This window comes from Calypte anna, chromosome 13 (genome assembly GCF_003957555.1).
Source record: "Calypte anna isolate BGI_N300 chromosome 13, bCalAnn1_v1.p, whole genome shotgun sequence".
Lineage (NCBI taxonomy): Eukaryota > Metazoa > Chordata > Aves > Apodiformes > Trochilidae > Calypte > Calypte anna.
Genome location: NC_044259.1, coordinates 17675891 through 17696115, shown reverse-complemented (window position 1 = coordinate 17696115; position 20225 = coordinate 17675891). Strand labels below are relative to the sequence as shown.

At 51.2% G+C, this 20225-nt stretch overlaps 3 long non-coding RNA genes across 3 annotated transcripts; all 3 read right to left on the bottom strand.

Moving 5' to 3' along the window:
* Positions 1 to 267: 267 nt before the first annotated feature.
* Positions 268 to 537, bottom strand: LOC115599123. The gene is made up of 3 exons (XR_003988140.1): positions 519 to 537; positions 375 to 430; positions 268 to 305 (listed from the first exon to the last, which is right to left on the bottom strand). It is a non-coding gene; the product is annotated as an uncharacterized LOC115599123 (long non-coding RNA).
* A 1487-nt stretch (positions 538 to 2024) lies between these two features.
* Positions 2025 to 2294, bottom strand: LOC115599127. Its single transcript, XR_003988146.1, has 3 exons — positions 2276 to 2294; positions 2132 to 2187; positions 2025 to 2062 (listed from the first exon to the last, which is right to left on the bottom strand). It is a non-coding gene; the product is annotated as an uncharacterized LOC115599127 (long non-coding RNA).
* An 8519-nt stretch (positions 2295 to 10813) lies between these two features.
* Positions 10814 to 11083, bottom strand: LOC115599126. Its single transcript, XR_003988144.1, has 3 exons — positions 11065 to 11083; positions 10921 to 10976; positions 10814 to 10851 (listed from the first exon to the last, which is right to left on the bottom strand). It is a non-coding gene; the product is annotated as an uncharacterized LOC115599126 (long non-coding RNA).
* Between the last annotated feature and the right edge of the window lie 9142 nt (positions 11084 to 20225).

Below are 20225 nucleotides of genomic sequence, written 5' to 3'. Positions count from 1 at the left end.
TCATCCCCTATACGTAAAAAAAGGAAAAACAACCACAGATCACAAAGAGCGCTGGCACAAGTCCCACCTAAGCCAACACAAGCTACTTCCGCTGCACTCACCTCCTCAAGGAAGCCCCGTGGTATACCACGCACCTTCTCGTTCCAGAGTTGAACGCCATTGCCACCATTGCTTGGGGCACCTGAAACGCCAAGAGAAAGAGTTCCTGTTCCGCTGATCAGAAGTCACCAGCCCCATGAACACCTCGCCACCAACTCGGCTCAACATCAACGCCGATCCGGTTCCAAAGGTGGCACGCACAGCGCCTGCAAAAACAAAACATTTAAGGGACCTGACGTAAAATCCATGGCTGACCCAGCCCACCACCATCTCACCTTCTCCAACCGCTCCTAAATGTGTGTCTTTGTCCCTCCAAGGATGGTTGTGGCACCTGCAAAAGTGAAAGCAAAAGGCACATGCTGAGGTGGTGCCTCCAACAACAGGCAGCCCACTGTGATGTCCACCTCCTACCCCTTTACCTCAGCCTCTCACCCATCTCCCTGCCATTCTTGTCAGGGGCCAAAAGTAGGTTTGGAGGACACCTGGAAAACACAAAAAACAGGCGATGCCAATGCCTTCAACAGCAATAAAATACCTGAGAAATAACTGCTCCTTCTGCACACCAGACTTTGCTCACCTTGCCAGAGCCACCTCTGGAACAGATATTCTGCTTCCTCGGCTACTCTCACCTTCAAAAGGAGAACAAACCATAATGTGGCAGCCAGGAGAGGGACCTTCACTCCAACACCAAACCCTAACTAACCTTTGGATGGCGCTCTTCTCTTCTCCTGCTCTTTCATGTACATCCTTGTCACACGGGATCTGAAAAACAGTGATACACAAGTCACTGGAATACTGTTCAACTGTGCTGGACTAGTCCTTTAGGGCTCTTCCAAAAATCCCTGACCCTATAACTCTGAGAAGAGCAGCTCCAAGCCAAATACTCAGACCTAGCCCAGACACAGCCCTGCAAATCATGAGACTTGATCTCAAGAGAACACTGAGCAAGAAGAAGATCTCTGGGATCCAAGACTGTTTGGCAAGAAGACCTACAGCGATGCAACGGCAAAACAAGGGGCTGAATCAAGGGATGCCAAAGAACCCAGGCTTCAAGACCTGAAGACGCAAGGATGCGGGGAACAAAGTCCCACTCTGGGAAAATCCACCACCAAAGATGATGCTGGTGCAGGTGGCAATGATGTTTAAGAAGATGACAATCAAGAAACTTCCAAGTCAAGAGACCGATCCGCAATTTAGACTCGTCGTGCGGAATAACACGCTGCTGATTAGCAACGTGCTCAGCAGGAAAGGCTTTCCAGGGATGATGCCCAAGATGCAGGACTTGCTCTGGACTGTGAGGACACAGAGGACCATCAAGGCCTGAGGAAGCTCTAAGACAATAAAGACGGACAACATAAAACACACAACCCCACACATCAAGGCTGGAGCTGCCCTGCCCCTGCTGGAATCACACTGGAAAAGTAACCTGTTCCCTTCACCCACCCAAAGGGGGCCGCTCCCAGACAGCCCTCTCCCCTACACTCACTTCAAAACACCACCTGCAATTCCCAACCTCAACTCCGCTGCTCAGCCCCTCCCCACCCACCCCTGGGCCCTCAACTTATCTTCAAGAGCGACAGCAGCACAAAGCCACGGTCAGTAATGAAAACCACAGTGTCTGACTGGGATGTATTTCCAGTCGCACGGTTCCTCTTCATCCCCTATACGTAAAAAAGGAAAAAACAACAACCCACAGATCACAAAGAGCGCTGGCACAAGTCCCACCTAAGCCAACACAAGCTACTTCCGCTGCACTCACCTCCTCAAGGAAGCCCCGTGGTATACCACGCACCTTCTCATTCCAGAGTTGAACGCCATTGCCACCATTGCTTGGGCCACCTGAAACGCCAAGAGAAAGAGTTCCTGTTCTGCTGATCAGAAGTCACCAGCCCCATGAACCCCTCGCCACCAACTCGGCTCAACATCAACGCCGATCCGGTTCCAAAGGTGGCACGCACAGCGCCTGCAAAAACAAAACATTTAAGGGACCTGACGTAAAATCCATGGCTGACCCAGCCCACCACCATCTCACCTTCTCCAACCGCTCCTAAATGTGTGTCTTTGTCCCTCCAAGGATGGTTGTGGCACCTGCAAAAGTGAAAGCAAAAGGCACATGCTGAGGTAGTGCCTCCAACAACAGGCAGCCCACTGTGATGTCCACCTCCTACCCCTTTACCTCAGCCTCTCACCCATCTCCCTCCCATTCTTGTCGGGGGCCAAAAGTAGGTTTGGAGGACACCTGGAAAACACAAAAAACAGGCAACGCCAATGCCTTCGACGGCAATAAAACACCCGAGAAATAACTGCTCCTTCTGCATACCAGACTTTGCTCACCTTGCCAGAGCCACCTCCGGAACAGATATTCTGCTTCCTCGGCTGCTCTCACCTTCAAAAGGACAAACAAACCATAATGTGGTAGCCAGGAGAGGGACCTTCACTCCAACACCCAACAATGACTAACCTTTGGATGGCGCTCTTCTCTTCTCCTGCTCTTTCATCTACATCCTTGTCACACGGGATCTGAAAAACAGATGACGGAAGTCACTGGAATACTGCTCAACTGTGCTGGACTAGTCCTTTAGGGCTCTTCCAAAAAACCCTGACCCTACAACTCTGGGAAGAGCAGCTCCAAGCCAAATACTCAGACCTAGTCCAGACACAGCCCTGCAAATCATGAGACTTGATCTCAAGAGAACACCGAGCAAGAAGAAGATCTCTGGGATCCAAGACTGTTTGGCAAGAAGACCCACAGCGATGCAACGGCAAAACAAGGGGCTGAATCAAGGGATGCCAAAGAACGCAGGCTTCAAGACCTGAAGACGCAAGGGTGCGGGGAACAAAGTCCCACTCTGGGAAAATCCACGACCAAAGATGATGCTGGTGCAGGTGGCGATGATGTTTAAGAAGATGACAGTCAAGAAACTTCCAAGTCAAGAGACCGATCCGCAATTTAGACTCGTCGTGCGGAATAACACGCTGCTGATTAGCAACGTGCTGAGCAGGAAAGGCTTTCCAGGGATGATGCCCAAGATGCAGGACTTGCTCTGGACTGTGAGGACACAGAGGACCATCAAGGCCTGAGGAAGCTCTAAGACAACAAAGACGGACAACGTAAAACACACAACCCCACACATCAAGGCTGGAGCTGCCCTGCCCCTGCTGGAATCACACTGGAAAAGTAACCTGTTCCCTTCACCCACCCAAAGGGGGCCGCTCCCAGACAGCCCTCTCCCCTACACTCACTTCAAAACACCACCTGCAATTCCCAACCTCAACTCCGCTGCTCAGCCCCTCCCCACCCACCCCTGGGCCCTCAACTCATCTTCAAGAGCGACAGCAGCACAAAGCCACGGTCAGTAGTGAAAACCACAGTGTCTGACTGGGATGTATTTCCAGTCGCACGGTTCCTCTTCATCCCCTATACGTAAAAAAGGAAAAAACAACCCACAGATCACAAAGAGCGCTGGCACAAGTCCCACCTAAGCCAACACAAGCTACTTCCGCTGCACTCACCTCCTCAAGGAAGCCCCGTGGTATACCACGCACCTTCTCATTCCAGAGTTGAACGCCATTGCCACCATCGCTTGGGGCACCTGAAACGCCAAGAGAGAGTTCCTGTTCTGCTGATCAGAAGTCACCAGCCCCATGAACGCCTCGCCACCAACTCGGCTCAACATCAACGCCGATCCGGTTCCAAAGGTGGCACACACAGCGCCTGCGAAAACAAAACAAAACAAAACATTTAAGGGACCTGACGTAAAATCCATGGCTGACCCAGCCCACCACCATCTCACCTTCTCCAACCGCTCCTAAATGTGTGTCTTTGTCCCTCCAAGGATGGTTGTGGCACCTGCAAAATTGAAATCAAAAGGCACATGCTGAGGTAGTGCCTCCAACAACAGGCAGCCCACTGTGATGTCCACCTCCTACCCCTTTACCTCAGCCTCTCACCCATCTGCCTGCCATTCTTGTGGGGGCCAAAAGTAGGTTTGGAGGACACCTGGAAAACACAAAAAACAGGCGACGCCAATGCCTTCGACAGCAATAAAATACCTGAGAAATAACTGCTCCTTCTGCACACCAGACTTTGCTCACCTTGCCAGAGCCACCTCTGGAACAGATATTCTGCTTCCTCGGCTGCTCTCACCTTCAAAAGGACAAACAAACCATACTGTGGTAGCCAGGAGAGGGACCTTCACTCCAACACCAAACCCTAACTAACCTTTGGATGGCGCTCTTCTCTTCTCCTGCTCTTTCATGTACATCCTTGTCACACGGGATCTGAAAAACAGATGACACAAGTCACTGGAATACTGCTCAACTGTGCTGGACTAGTCCTTTAGGGCTCTTCCAAAAATCCCTGACCCGATAACTCTGGGAAGAGCAGCTCCAAGCCAAATACTCAGACCTAGTCCAGACACAGCCCTGCAAATCATGAGACTTGATCTCAAGAGAACACCGAGCAAGAAGAAGATCTCTGGGATCCAAGACTGTTTGGCAAGAAGACCCACAGCGATGCAACGGCAAAACAAGGGGCTGAATCAAGGGATGCCAAAGAACGCAGGCTTCAAGACCTGAAGACGCAAGGGTGCGGGGAACAAAGTCCCACTCTGGGAAAATCCACGACCAAAGATGATGCTGGTGCAGGTGGCGATGATGTTTAAGAAGATGACAGTCAAGAAACTTCCAAGTCAAGAGACCGATCCGCAATTTAGACTCGTCGTGCGGAATAACGCGCTGCTGATTAGCAACGTGCTGAGCAGGAAAGGCTTTCCAGGGATGATGCCCAAGATGCAGGACTTGCTCTGGACTGTGAGGACACAGAAGACCATCAAGGCCTGAGGAAGCTCTAAGACAACAAAGACGGACAACGTAAAACACACAACCCCACACATCAAGGCTGGAGCTGCCCTGCCCCTGCTGGAATCACACTGGAAAAGTAACCTGTTCCCTTCACCCACCCAAAGGGGGCCGCTCCCAGACAGCCCTCTCCCCTACACTCACTTCAAAACACCACCTGCAATTCCCAACCTCAACTCCGCTGCTCAGCCCCTCCCCACCCACCCCTGGGCCCTCAACTCATCTTCAAGAGCGACAGCAGCACAAAGCCACGGTCAGTAGTGAAAACCACAGTGTCTGACTGGGATGTATTTCCAGTCGCACGGTTCCTCTTCATCCCCTATACGTAAAAAAGGAAAAACAACCCACAGATCACAAAGAGCGCTGGCACAAGCCCCACCTAAGCCAACACAAGCTACTTCCGCTGCACTCACCTCCTCAAGGAAGCCCCGTGGTATACCACGCACCTTCTCATTCCAGAGTTGAACGCCATTGCCACCATCGCTTGGGGCACCTGAAACGCCAAGAGAAAGAGTTCCTGTTCTGCTGATCAGAAGTCAGCAGCCCCATGAACCCCTCGCCACCAACTCGGCTCAACATCAACGCCGATCCGGTTCCAAAGGTGGCACACACAGCGCCTGCAAAAACAAAACAAAACAAAACATTTAAGGGACCTGACGTAAAATCCATGGCTGACCCAGCCCACCACCATCTCACCTTCTCCAACCGCTCCTAAATGTGTGTCTTTCTCCCTCCAAGGATCGTTGTGGCACCTGCAAAAGTGAAAGCAAAAGGCACATGCTGAGGTAGTGCCTCCAACAACAGGCAGCCCACTGTGATGTCCACCTCCTACCCCTTTACCTCAGCCTCTCACCCATCTGCCTGCCATTCTTGTGGGGGGCCAAAAGTAGGTTTGGAGGACACCTGGAAAACACAAAAAACAGGCGACGCCAATGCCTTCGACAGCAATAAAATACCTGAGAAATAACTGCTCCTTCTGCACACCAGACTTTGCTCACCTTGCCAGAGCCACCTCTGGAACAGATATTCTGCTTCCTCGGCTGCTCTCACCTTCAAAAGGACAAACAAACCATACTGTGGTAGCCAGGAGAGGGACCTTCACTCCAACACCAAACCCTAACTAACCTTTGGATGGCGCTCTTCTCTTCTCCTGCTCTTTCATGTACATCCTTGTCACACGGGATCTGAAAAACAGATGACACAAGTCACTGGAATACTGCTCAACTGTGCTGGACTAGTCCTTTAGGGCTCTTCCAAAAATCCCTGACCCGATAACTCTGGGAAGAGCAGCTCCAAGCCAAATACTCAGACCTAGTCCAGACACAGCCCTGCAAATCATGAGACTTGATCTCAAGAGAACACCGAGCAAGAAGAAGATCTCTGGGATCCAAGACTGTTTGGCAAGAAGACCCACAGCGATGCAACGGCAAAACAAGGGGCTGAATCAAGGGATGCCAAAGAACGCAGGCTTCAAGACCTGAAGACGCAAGGGTGCGGGGAACAAAGTCCCACTCTGGGAAAATCCACGACCAAAGATGATGCTGGTGCAGGTGGCGATGATGTTTAAGAAGATGACAGTCAAGAAACTTCCAAGTCAAGAGACCGATCCGCAATTTAGACTCGTCGTGCGGAATAACGCGCTGCTGATTAGCAACGTGCTGAGCAGGAAAGGCTTTCCAGGGATGATGCCCAAGATGCAGGACTTGCTCTGGACTGTGAGGACACAGAGGACCATCAAGGCCTGAGGAAGCTCTAAGACAACAAAGACGGACAACATAAAACACACAACCCCACACATCAAGGCTGGAGCTGCCCTGCCCCTGCTGGAATCACACTGGAAAAGTAACCTGTTCCCTTCACCCACCCAAAGGGGGCCGCTCCCAGACAGCCCTCTCCCCTACACTCACTTCAAAACACCACCTGCAATTCCCAACCTCAACTCCGCTGCTCAGCCCCTCCCCACCCACCCCTGGGCCCTCAACTCATCTTCAAGAGCGACAGCAGCACAAAGCCACGGTCAGTAGTGAAAACCACAGTGTCTGACTGGGATGTATTTCCAGTCGCACGGTTCCTCTTCATCCCCTATACGTAAAAAAGGAAAAAACAACCCACAGATCACAAAGAGCGCTGGCACAAGCCCCACCTAAGCCAACACAAGCTACTTCCGCTGCACTCACCTCCTCAAGGAAGCCCCGTGGTATACCACGCACCTTCTCATTCCAGAGTTGAACGCCATTGCCACCATCGCTTGGGGCACCTGAAACGCCAAGAGAAAGAGTTCCTGTTCTGCTGATCAGAAGTCAGCAGCCCCATGAACCCCTCGCCACCAACTCGGCTCAACATCAACGCCGATCCGGTTCCAAAGGTGGCACACACAGCGCCTGCGAAAACAAAACAAAACAAAACATTTAAGGGACCTGACGTAAAATAGATGGCTGACCCAGCCCACCACCATCTCACCTTCTCCAGCCGCTCCTAAATGTGTGTCTTTCTCCCTCCAAGGATCGTTGTGGCACCTGCAAAAGTGAAAGCAAAAGGCACATGCTGAGGTAGTGCCTCCAACAACAGGCAGCCCACTGTGATGTCCACCTCCTACCCCTTTACCTCAGCCTCTCACCCATCTGCCTGCCATTCTTGTGGGGGGCCAAAAGTAGGTTTGGAGGACACCTGGAAAACACAAAAAACAGGCGACGCCAATGCCTTCGACAGCAATAAAATACCTGAGAAATAACTGCTCCTTCTGCACACCAGACTTTGCTCACCTTGCCAGAGCCACCTCTGGAACAGATATTCTGCTTCCTCGGCTGCTCTCACCTTCAAAAGGACAAACAAACCATACTGTGGTAGCCAGGAGAGGGACCTTCACTCCAACACCAAACCCTAACTAACCTTTGGATGGCGCTCTTCTCTTCTCCTGCTCTTTCATGTACATCCTTGTCACACGGGATCTGAAAAACAGATGACACAAGTCACTGGAATACTGCTCAACTGTGCTGGACTAGTCCTTTAGGGCTCTTCCAAAAATCCCTGACCCGATAACTCTGGGAAGAGCAGCTCCAAGCCAAATACTCAGACCTAGTCCAGACACAGCCCTGCAAATCATGAGACTTGATCTCAAGAGAACACCGAGCAAGAAGAAGATCTCTGGGATCCAAGACTGTTTGGCAAGAAGACCCACAGCGATGCAACGGCAAAACAAGGGGCTGAATCAAGGGATGCCAAAGAACGCAGGCTTCAAGACCTGAAGACGCAAGGGTGCGGGGAACAAAGTCCCACTCTGGGAAAATCCACGACCAAAGATGATGCTGGTGCAGGTGGCGATGATGTTTAAGAAGATGACAGTCAAGAAACTTCCAAGTCAAGAGACCGATCCGCAATTTAGACTCGTCGTGCGGAATAACGCGCTGCTGATTAGCAACGTGCTGAGCAGGAAAGGCTTTCCAGGGATGATGCCCAAGACTTGCTCTGGACTGTGAGGACACAGAAGACCATCAAGGCCTGAGGAAGCTCTAAGACAACAAAGACGGACAACATAAAACACACAACCCCACACATCAAGGCTGGAGCTGCCCTGCCCCTGCTGGAATCACACTGGAAAAGTAACCTGTTCCCTTCACCCACCCAAAGGGGGCCGCTCCCAGACAGCCCTCTCCCCTACACTCACTTCAAAACACCACCTGCAATTCCCAACCTCAACTCCGCTGCTCAGCCCCTCCCCACCCACCCCTGGGCCCTCAACTCATCTTCAAGAGCGACAGCAGCACAAAGCCACGGTCAGTAGTGAAAACCACAGTGTCTGACTGGGATGTATTTCCAGTCGCACGGTTCCTCTTCATCCCCTATACGTAAAAAAGGAAAAAACAACCCACAGATCACAAAGAGCGCTGGCACAAGCCCCACCTAAGCCAACACAAGCTACTTCCGCTGCACTCACCTCCTCAAGGAAGCCCCGTGGTATACCACGCACCTTCTCATTCCAGAGTTGAACGCCATTGCCACCATCGCTTGGGGCACCTGAAACGCCAAGAGAAAGAGTTCCTGTTCTGCTGATCAGAAGTCACCAGCCCCATGAACGCCTCGCCACCAACTCGGCTCAACATCAACGCCGATCCGGTTCCAAAGGTGGCACACACAGCGCCTGCAAAAACAAAACATTTAAGGGACCCGACGTAAAATCCATGGCTGACCCAGCCCACCACCATCTCACCTTCTCCAACCGCTCCTAAATGTGTGTCTTTCTCCCTCCAAGGATCGTTGTGGCACCTGCAAAAGTGAAAGCAAAAGGCACATGCTGAGGTAGTGCCTCCAACAACAGGCAGCCCACTGTGATGTCCACCTCCTACCCCTTTACCTCAGCCTCTCACCCATCTGCCTGCCATTCTTGTGGGGGGCCAAAAGTAGGTTTGGAGGACACCTGGAAAACACAAAAAACAGGCGACGCCAATGCCTTCGACAGCAATAAAATACCTGAGAAATAACTGCTCCTTCTGCACACCAGACTTTGCTCACCTTGCCAGAGCCACCTCTGGAACAGATATTCTGCTTCCTCGGCTGCTCTCACCTTCAAAAGGACAAACAAACCATACTGTGGTAGCCAGGAGAGGGACCTTCACTCCAACACCAAACCCTAACTAACCTTTGGATGGCGCTCTTCTCTTCTCCTGCTCTTTCATGTACATCCTTGTCACACGGGATCTGAAAAACAGATGACACAAGTCACTGGAATACTGCTCAACTGTGCTGGACTAGTCCTTTAGGGCTCTTCCAAAAATCCCTGACCCGATAACTCTGGGAAGAGCAGCTCCAAGCCAAATACTCAGACCTAGTCCAGACACAGCCCTGCAAATCATGAGACTTGATCTCAAGAGAACACCGAGCAAGAAGAAGATCTCTGGGATCCAAGACTGTTTGGCAAGAAGACCCACAGCGATGCAACGGCAAAACAAGGGGCTGAATCAAGGGATGCCAAAGAACCCAGGCTTCAAGACCTGAAGACGCAAGGATGCGGGGAACAAAGTCCCACTCTGGGAAAATCCACGACCAAAGATGATGCTGGTGCAGGTGGCGATGATGTTTCAGAAGATGACAATCAAGAAACTTCCAAGTCAAGAGACCCATTCGCGATTTAGACTCATCGTGCGGAATAACGCGCTGCTGATTAGCAACGTGCTGAGCAGGAAAGGCTTTCCAGGGATGATGCCCAAGATGCAGGACTTGCTCTGGACTGTGAGGACACAGAGGACCATCAAGGCCTGAGGAAGCTCTAAGACAACAAAGACGGACAACATAAAACACACAACCCCACACATCAAGGCTGGAGCTGCCCTGCCCCTGCTGGAATCACACTGGAAAAGTAACCTGTTCCCTTCACCCACCCAAAGGGGGCCGCTCCCAGACAGCCCTCTCCCCTACACTCACTTCAAAACACCACCTGCAATTCCCAACCTCAACTCCGCTGCTCAGCCCCTCCCCACCCACCCCTGGGCCCTCAACTTATCTTCAAGAGCGACAGCAGCACAAAGCCACGGTCAGTAATGAAAACCACAGTGTCTGACTGGGATGTGTTTCCAGTCGCACGGTTCCTCTTCATCCCCTATACGTAAAAAAAGGAAAAACAACCCACAGATCACAAAGAGCGCTGGCACAAGTCCCACCTAAGCCAACACAAGCTACTTCCGCTGCACTCACCTCCTCAAGGAAGCCCCGTGGTATACCACGCACCTTCTCGTTACGGAGTTGAACGCCATTGCCACCATTGCTTGGGGCACCTGAAACGCCAAGAGAAAGAGTTCCTGTTCTGCTGATCAGAAGTCACCAGCCCCATGAACACCTCGCCACCAACTCGGCTCAACATCAACGCCGATCCGGTTCCAAAGGTGGCACGCACAGCGCCTGCAAAAACAAAACATTTAAGGGACCTGACGTAAAATCCATGGCTGACCCAGCCCACCACCATCTCACCTTCTCCAACCGCTCCTAAATGTGTGTCTTTGTCCCTCCAAGGATGGTTGTGGCACCTGCAAAAGTGAAAGCAAAAGGCACATGCTGAGGTAGTGCCTCCAACAACAGGCAGCCCACTGTGATGTCCAACTCCTACCCCTTTACCTCAGCCTCTCACCCATCTCCCTCCCATTCTTGTCGGGGGCCAAAAGTAGGTTTGGAGGACACCTGGAAAACACAAAGAACAGGCGACGCCAATGCCTTCAACAGCAATAAAATACCTGAGAAATAACTGCTCCTTCTGCACACCAGACTTTGCTCACCTTGCCAGAGCCACCTCTGGAACAGATATTCTGCTTCCTCGGCTGCTCTCACCTTCAAAAGGACAAACAAACCATACTGTGGCAGCCAGGAGAGGGACCTTCACTCCAACACCAAACCCTAACTAACCTTTGGATGGTGCTCTTCTCTTCTCCTGCTCTTTCATGTACATCCTTGTCACACGGGATCTGAAAAACAGAGATACACAAGTCACTGGAACACTGCCCAACTGTGCTGGACTAGTCCTTTAGGGCTCTTCCAAAAATCCCTGACCCTATAACTCTGGGAAGAGCAGCTCCAAGCCAAATACTCAGACCTAGCCCAGACACAGCCCTGCAAATCATGAGACTTGATCTCAAGAGAACACTGAGCAAGAAGAAGATCTCTGGGATCCAAGACTGTTTGGCAAGAAGACCTACAGCGATGCAACGGCAAAACAAGGGGCTGAATCAAGGGATGCCAAAGAACCCAGGCTTCAAGACCTGAAGACGCAAGGATGCGGGGAACAAAGTCCCACTCTGGGAAAATCCACGACCAAAGATGATGCTGGTGCAGGTGGCAATGATGTTTAAGAAGATGACAATCAAGAAACTTCCAAGTCAAGAGACCGATCCGCAATTTAGACTCGTCGTGCGGAATAACACGCTGCTGATTAGCAACGTGCTCAGCAGGAAAGGCTTTCCAGGGATGATGCCCAAGATGCAGGACTTGCTCTGGACTGTGAGGACACAGAGGACCATCAAGGCCTGAGGAAGCTCTAAGACAATAAAGACGGACAACATAAAACACACAACCCCACACATCAAGGCTGGAGCTGCCCTGCCCCTGATGGAATCACACTGGAAAAGTAACCTGTTCCCTTCACCCACCCAAAGGGGGCCGCTCCCAGACAGCCCTCTCCCCTACACTCACTTCAAAACACCACCTGCAATTCCCAACCTCAACTCCGCTGCTCAGCCCCTCCCCACCCACCCCTGGGCCCTCAACTTATCTTCAAGAGCGACAGCAGCACAAAGCCACGGTCAGTAATGAAAACCACAGTGTCTGACTGGGATGTGTTTCCAGTCGCACGGTTCCTCTTCATCCCCTATACGTAAAAAAAGGAAAAACAACCCACAGATCACAAAGAGCGCTGGCACAAGTCCCACCTAAGCCAACACAAGCTACTTCCGCTGCACTCACCTCCTCAAGGAAGCCCCGTGGTATACCACGCACCTTCTCGTTCCAGAGTTGAACGCCATTGCCACCATTGCTTGGGGCACCTGAAACGCCAAGAGAAAGAGTTCCTGTTCCGCTGATCAGAAGTCACCAGCCCCATGAACACCTCGCCACCAACTCGGCTCAACATCAACGCCGATCCGGTTCCGGCACTCTTCTCTCCTCCAGCTCCTTCATGTACATCCTTGTCACGCAGAAACTGAAAAACAGTATGACACAAGTCACTGGAACACTGCCCAATAGCTGTACTATTCAGTTATGGCTCTTCCCACAAACCCTGACCCTAAAAATCCAGGAAGGGCAGCTCCAAGCCAAACACTCAGACCAATTCAAGACACAGCCCTGCAAATCATGAGACTTGGTCTCAAGAGAACACCAAGCAAAAAGAATATATCTGAGATCCAAGACTGTTGGGCAAAAAGACCTACAGCAATGCAACTGTAAAGCAAGGGGCTGAATCAAGGGATGCCAAAGAACCCGGGCTTCAAGACCTGAGGACGGAAGGATGCAGGGAAATCCACAACCAGAGATGACACTGATGCCGTTGGCGATGATGTTTCAGAAGATGACCAACAGGAAACTTTGCAGATGAAAGACCTATCTACACTTCAAACTTGTCACACTAGAAGAAGATGCTGCTGACTAGGACTGTGCTGATGAGTAAAGGCCTGCCAGGGATGATGCCTGAGATGTGGGACTTGCTCTGAGAGGACATCAAGGCCTGAGGAAGCTCGAAGACAAAGACATACGACACAAACTACACACCACCACACACCGAGGCTGGAGCTGCCCTGCCCACACTGGCATCGCATCAGAAATTAACCCGCTTGCTTCACCTGACCAAAGGAGGCTGCTCCCAGACTGCCCTCTCCCCTACACTAACTTCAAAACCCCTTCCACAACTCCCACCAGCCTTGACCCCTCTACACCCACCCCTGGGCCCTCAACTTATCTTTCAGAGGACTGCCAATCCAACCCCATGTTTAGCCAGAAAAAAAAAAACAAAACAGGAGCAGCCCAGGATAATTCTCAACTTGAAAGGTTTCCCTTTGCCACCTGCATTAAAAAAAAAAGTCACACCACAACACCAAAAAAAGCAAACAAAATAACTCCACACATATAACCATAACACCAAAATACCTACTAGAATATTCAGCAATAATTCCAACATCAGCCAGCCCCATTCTCTTCCAAATAACCCAGCTTCACAGAAGAGCCCTGCAGGGTCCCACTCACCCACACTTTCCAGAGGTGGACGCTGTAGGCATCGTCATTCAGGGCACCTAAAAGGCACAAAATTATTGTTGTGCTTGAGAGAAGACACCAGGTCCACAAGCCCTGCACTACCACGTCACCTCCAATGCTCATTCAGTTCCTGGAACTTGCTAGCATCATGCCAGGGAGGGACAGGCTCCCATCAACCACCCAAAGGGCACCACTTCTGGACAGCCCGCTCTCCTACAGTGACTTTAAAACCCAACACTGTGATTCCTAACCTTGACCCCTCGACACAGACCCTCCGCAACCATCCTCCCTTTCTCTTACCTTTCAAATGGATGGGGCTCTGAAGCACTGGACAGAAAAGTAACCCACATCAGCTGATCTTCCCAAAACCACCAAGTTCCTCCACGTCATCTGCAATAATAAACGGCAGTGCCACCAGAAATAGGACGTCAGCTAAATACCAACCTCTTCCACAAGCTCCTCATAACCCCCAGCTTGCCCTGCTCACCTCCTCCTTCCACACGTTATGGCCACCATCGGTTCCGGCACCTGAAATACCAGGAGACACAAAATTACTGCTCTGCTTGTGAGACCGAGCCTCCTCGTTACCATCCCGTCTCACCTCCACCGCTCTTCCGCCTCCAAAGATGGCACATGCAGCACCTCCAAAAACAAAGGGAAACAACCAAGTTGACATAAAAGCTCTGGATGAGCCAGCCCACAACCATCTCACCTTCTCTGACCGCTCCCCAACGCGTGGGTTTGTGTGGCACCTGCAGAAGTCAAAGCAAAAGACACTTGCCGACATATTGCCCCAATCAACAGCAGCCCACACCAGCCGTTGCAACATCCCCTCTGCAACAACTCCCAAGCTCAGCACTTCACTTCAGCCCCTCAACTTATCTTCCTGATGGATGGTGGTTTTGGATCTATGTCCAGCAAAACACCACGCTGTCCGACGGGCATGGTCCTCTTCATCACCTGCAATCAGAAAAAGAAAGGGAAAATCAGAAACAGTGTCACCAATAAGGTGCACTTCAGCCATTAACAACCACTTATACTACACCCACCACCTCAAAAGAGCTCCACCCAGTTCCACTCACCTCCTTGTCACAAGACTTGATCCAGAGTTGAATGCTGTGGCCACCACTGCTTTGGACACCTAAAAGACCAAGAGAAAGAGCTACTGTTCTACTGATCAGTACTCACCAGCTCCATGAACCCACTCTCTACCACCCCAGCTCACCTTCAATGCTCATCTGGTTCCAAAGGTGGCACGCACAGCACCTGAAAAATAAGGGAACCGTTTAACAGAGTTGACGTTAATACACGGCTGACCCAGCCCACAGCCATCTCACCTTCTCTAACTGCTCCTCACAAAGCTTAGTGCCGGAGTGACAGTGTGACACCTGCAAAAATCAAAGCAAAAAGGCACACGCTGAGATATTGCCCCCAACACAAACCAGCCCACAGCGATGTCCACCTCCTCCTCCTCCTTTACCTCAGCCTCTCACCCATCTGCATGCCATCTCTTTGGGGTGCAAAAATGAGGTTAGGAGGGCACCTGAAAAAAAACACAAACAACAAGGCATGCTCATGACCAACAGACAATGCAACACCTGAGAAATTACTGTTCCTTCAGCCCACCAGCCTCTGCTCACCTTGCCACAGCCACCTCCAGTGCCCGTAGCCCGCTTCGCTCACCGCTTCTGCCTTCAAAATGACAACAAACCATAATGCGGTTGGGTAGCCAAAGGAGGCACCTTCCCAGCGACTCCACACCCTGACCAACCTTCAGAGGGCAGCTTCTCTCCTCCTCCATCTGCTTCTTGCTGGTGATTGACACATGGGATCTGAAAAACAGGATTATGCAGATCACTGGGAAGCTGCTCAGCACCAAGTCAGTCAGGTTGTGGCACTTCTCATGGCCCCTAATCCTACACAGCAGGCAGGGCAGCTCCAAGCCAAAAACTCACACGCATAGACCAACCCGAGAAACAGCCATGTGAGTCACAAGACTTGACCTCAAGATAAAACTCACCGCAAGATGGAGTCTGGAATCCAAGACTTTTGGGCAATAAGACCTAGAGTGATGCATCTGCAAAGCAAGGGAACAAAGCAAAAGATGCCCGAGAAGCCGCCTTCAAGACCTGAGGGCGCATGATGTGGGAAATGACTCCAGATGCTGATGCAGGTGGCAATGATGTTTCAGAAGGTGACAATCAAGGAACTTCCAAGTCAAGAGGCTGATCTGCAATTTAGACTCGTCGTGTGGAATAACATGCTGCTGATTAGCACCATGCTGAGCAGGAAAGGCTTTTCAGGGACAATGCCCAAGATGAAGGACTTGCTCTGTGAGGACACAGAGGACCATCAAGGCCTGAGGAAGCTCTAAGACAACAAAGATGGACTACACAAAACACACAACCCCACACATCAAGGCTGGAGCTGCCCTGCCCATGCTGGAATCATACCAGAAAGTAACCTGTTCCCTTCACCCACCCAAAGGGAGCTGCTCCCAGACAGCCCTCTCCACTACACTAGCTTAAAAACACCACCTGCAATTCCCAACCTCAACTCCTCTGCTCAGCCCCTCCCCACCCACCCCTGGGCCATCAACTTATCTTCAAGAGCAACAGCAGCACAAAGCCATGGTCAGTAAAGGAAAACCACATTGTTTGACTGGGATGCGCTTCCAGTCGCACGGTTCCTCTTCATCCCCTATATGTAGAAAAAGAAAAAACACAACCCACAGACCATAAACAGTGCTGGCACAAGTCCCACCTAAGCCAACGCATGCTACTTCCGCTGCACTCACCTCCTCAAGGAAGCCCCATGGTATACCACACACATTCTTGTTCCAGAGTCGAAGGCTAGCACCACCATTGCTTGGGGCACCTGAAACACCAAGAGAAAGAGTTCCTGTTGTGCTGATCAGAAGTCACCAGCCCCAAGGCGCCCCTTCACTACCAACTGAGCTCAACTTCAACGTTCATCCGGTTCCAAAGGTGGCACGCACAGCGCCTGCAAAAACAAAAGGAAACTTTTAAGCGACTTGACGTAAAATACATGGCTGACCCAGCCCACCACCATCTCACCTTCTCCAACCGCTCCTAAACGTGTGTCTTTGTCCCTCCAAGGAGGGTTGCAGCATCTGCAAAAGTCAAAGAAAAGGGCACATACTGAGGTAGTGCCTCCAACAACAACAGCCAGTCCAACTGTAATGTCCACCTCCTGCCCCTTTACCTCGGCCTCTCACTCAACTGCCTGCCCTCCTTGTGAGGTGCCAGAAGTAGGTTTGGAGGACACCTGGAAAACACAAAAAACAGGCAATGCCAACGCCTTCGACGGCAATAAAACACCTGAGAAATAACTGCTCCTTCAGCACAACAGCCTTTGCTCACCTTGCCACAGCCACCTCAGGAACAGATATTCTGCTTCATTGGCTGCTCTCACCTTCAAACGAGCAAACAAACCATAATGTGGTCAGGTAACCAGGAGAGGGACCTTCACTCCAACCCCAAACGCTGACTAACTTTTGGACGGCACTCTTCTCTCCTCCAGCTCTTTCATGTACATCCTTGTCACGCAGAAACTGAAAAACAGTATGACACAAGTCACTGGAACACTGCCCAATAGCTGTACTATTCAGTTATGGCTCTTCCCACAAACCCTGACCCTAAAAATCCAGGAAGGGCAGCTCCAAGCCAAACACTCAGACCAATTCAAGACACAGCCCCGCAAATCATGAGACTCGGTCTCAAGAGAACACCAAGCAAAAAGAATATATCTGAGATCCAAGACTGTTGGGCAAAAAGACCTACAGCAATGAACTGTGAAGCAAGGGGCTGAATCAAGGGATGCCAAAGAACCCGGGCTTCAAGACCTGAGGACGGAAGGATGCAGGGAACAAAGTCCCACTCTGGGAAAATCCACAACCAGAGACGACACTGATGCCGTTGGCGATGATGTTTCAGAAGATGACCAACAGGAAACTTTGCAGATGAAAGATCTATCTACACTTCAAACTTGTCACACTAGAAGAAGATGCTGCTGACTAGGACTGTGCTGATGAGTAAAGGCCTGCCAGGGATGATGCCTGAGATGTGGGACTTGCTCTGAGAGGACATCAAGGCCTGAGGAAGCTCGAAGACAAAGACATACGACACAAACTACACACCACCACACACCGAGGCTGGAGCTGCCCTGCCCACACTGGCATTGCATCAGAAATTAACCCGCTTGCTTCACCAGACCAAAGGAGGCTGCTCCCAGACTGTCCTCTCCCCTACGCTAACTTCAAAACCCCTTCTGCAACTCCCACCAGCTTTGACCCCTCTACACCACTGGTCCTTCAACTTATCTTTCAGAGGACTGGTGCTCCAAAGTCGTGGTTAGCCAGGAAAATAGACATGAGCGGCCCAGGATAATCCTCAACTTGAAAGGTTCCCCTTCACCATCTGCATTTAAAATAAGTAAATAAATAAAAGAATAAATTAAAAAAAAAAAATCACACCCCAAAACCAAAATAGACAAACAAAAAAACCCCCACACACAACCACAACACCAAAACACCTAGCAGAATCTCCAGCAATAATTCCAACATCAGCCAGCCCCATTCTCTTCCAAATAACCCAGCTTCACGGAAGAGCCCCACGGGGTCCCACTCACCTATGCTGTCCAGAGTGGGACACTGTAGGCATCATCATTCAGGGCACCTAAAAAGCACAAAAACTATTAACTATTGCTGTGCTTAAGAGAGCACACTAGCTCCATGAGCCCTGCACTACCACCTCACATCCAATACTCATTCATTTCCTGAAACTTGCTAGCATCGTGCCAGGGAGGAACAGGCTCCCATGAACCACCCAAAGGGGACTGCTTCTGGACAGCCCACTCTCCTACAGTGACTTCAAACCCAACCCTGTGACTCCTAGCCTTGACCCCTCGACACAGACCCTCCGCAACCATCCTCCCTTTCTCTTACCTTTCAGATGGATGGGGCTCTGAAGCACTGGACAGAAAAGCAACCCAAATCAGCTGAAGGGAACCTTGCCAAAACCACCAAGTTCCTCCTCATCATCTGCAATAATAAACAGCAGTACCACTAGAAATAGGACGTCAGCTAAATACCAACCTCTTCCACAAGCTCCTCATAACCCCCGACTTGCCCTGCTCACCTTCTCCTTCCACACACATTATGGCCACCATTGCTTCTAGCACCTGAAATACCAAGAGACGCAAAATCACTGTTCTGCTTGCGAGATCGGGCCTCCTCGTTACCATCCAGTCTCACCTCCAGTGCTCTTCCGGCTCCAAAGGTGGCACACCCACCACCTGGAAAAACAAAAGGGTTAGGGTTAACCCTAGCCGAGCATTAAAATCTCTGGGTGAGCCAGTCTGCAATCATCTCACCTTCTCTGACCGCTCCTAGGCAGGTGCCTTTGTCCCTCCGATGCTGCGGGGCACCTGCAAAAGTCAAAGGAATACCACATGCCGAGATATTGCCTCAAACAACAGGCAGCCCACTGTGATGTCTACCTCTTGCTCAGTCCTTTACCTTGGCCCCTCACCCATCTGCCTGGTACCCTCGCAGGTGGCTTTGCCCCCCCTGCCCAGCCCTTCCTCACACTCATTTCTTCCTTCACTTCCACCTTCCACTTATTTTTGAGAGGGCTGGGCACCTGAAGCAGTGGTGAACAAAGAAAGCAACATCAGTGGGCTGGGATGTTCCTGTAGCCACAGGGTTCCTCTTTCTTATGTGCCATGAAAGAATTCCAACCAACAGTACCACCAGCAAATCCCACATCAGTAAACACTAACCTCTTTCAGAATGCTGAACTCCTCCAAAGAACCCCTTGGTGTTCCACTTACCCTCTCATTCCAGAGCGTAACACTGCAGCAATTTGGGGAACAAAAAAATACCAAGACAGAGCAAACTACTGCACCCACCATAAGCCACCACTCCTGCTCCTCTCACCCACTAGACCTCCAAGCACAACACAGCCCCTGAGCAAACTGAGCTCCTAAGTAGAGGTGGAGGCTTATATACCCTGGGCCCTGCCCCACTGCCCTTCCCACAATCCATTGGGAAAGCCCCCTCATCAACCTGACTGGCCACACCTGGGCTACCCCAGCCCCAGCTGGAGCCCTTCAGAGAACATCATCCCCTGCTCCGCCCACAGCTGGGAGCTCTGTCCCCAGGGGCTGCCAACACCCCCCCCCCGGGCATTCTGAAAGCAGGAAAATGTTCATTTAGACTCCTCAGAAATCCCATCAGAGTTGGGGACAAGGCTCAGAACCTGAACTGAGCCAGAGAAATTAAGGAAAGAGAATGAGGGAGAGCGAAAGGGCGAGGGGTGGGAAAGAAGGGTAAGGCCACAACCATGGGGGAAGTGTAGAAGGACAGGACCACAATGACAAGAAGGGGCACGGAACCAAGTCCTAATCAGTGCTGCCAGTGAGCATCATTGAGTCACAGATGGGGCGGGGCAAAGGCAATGGAGTGTAGGCACGTGTGGGAGGGCGGGGTCACAGTCAGGGGGGCTGCGACAAGCCTGAGG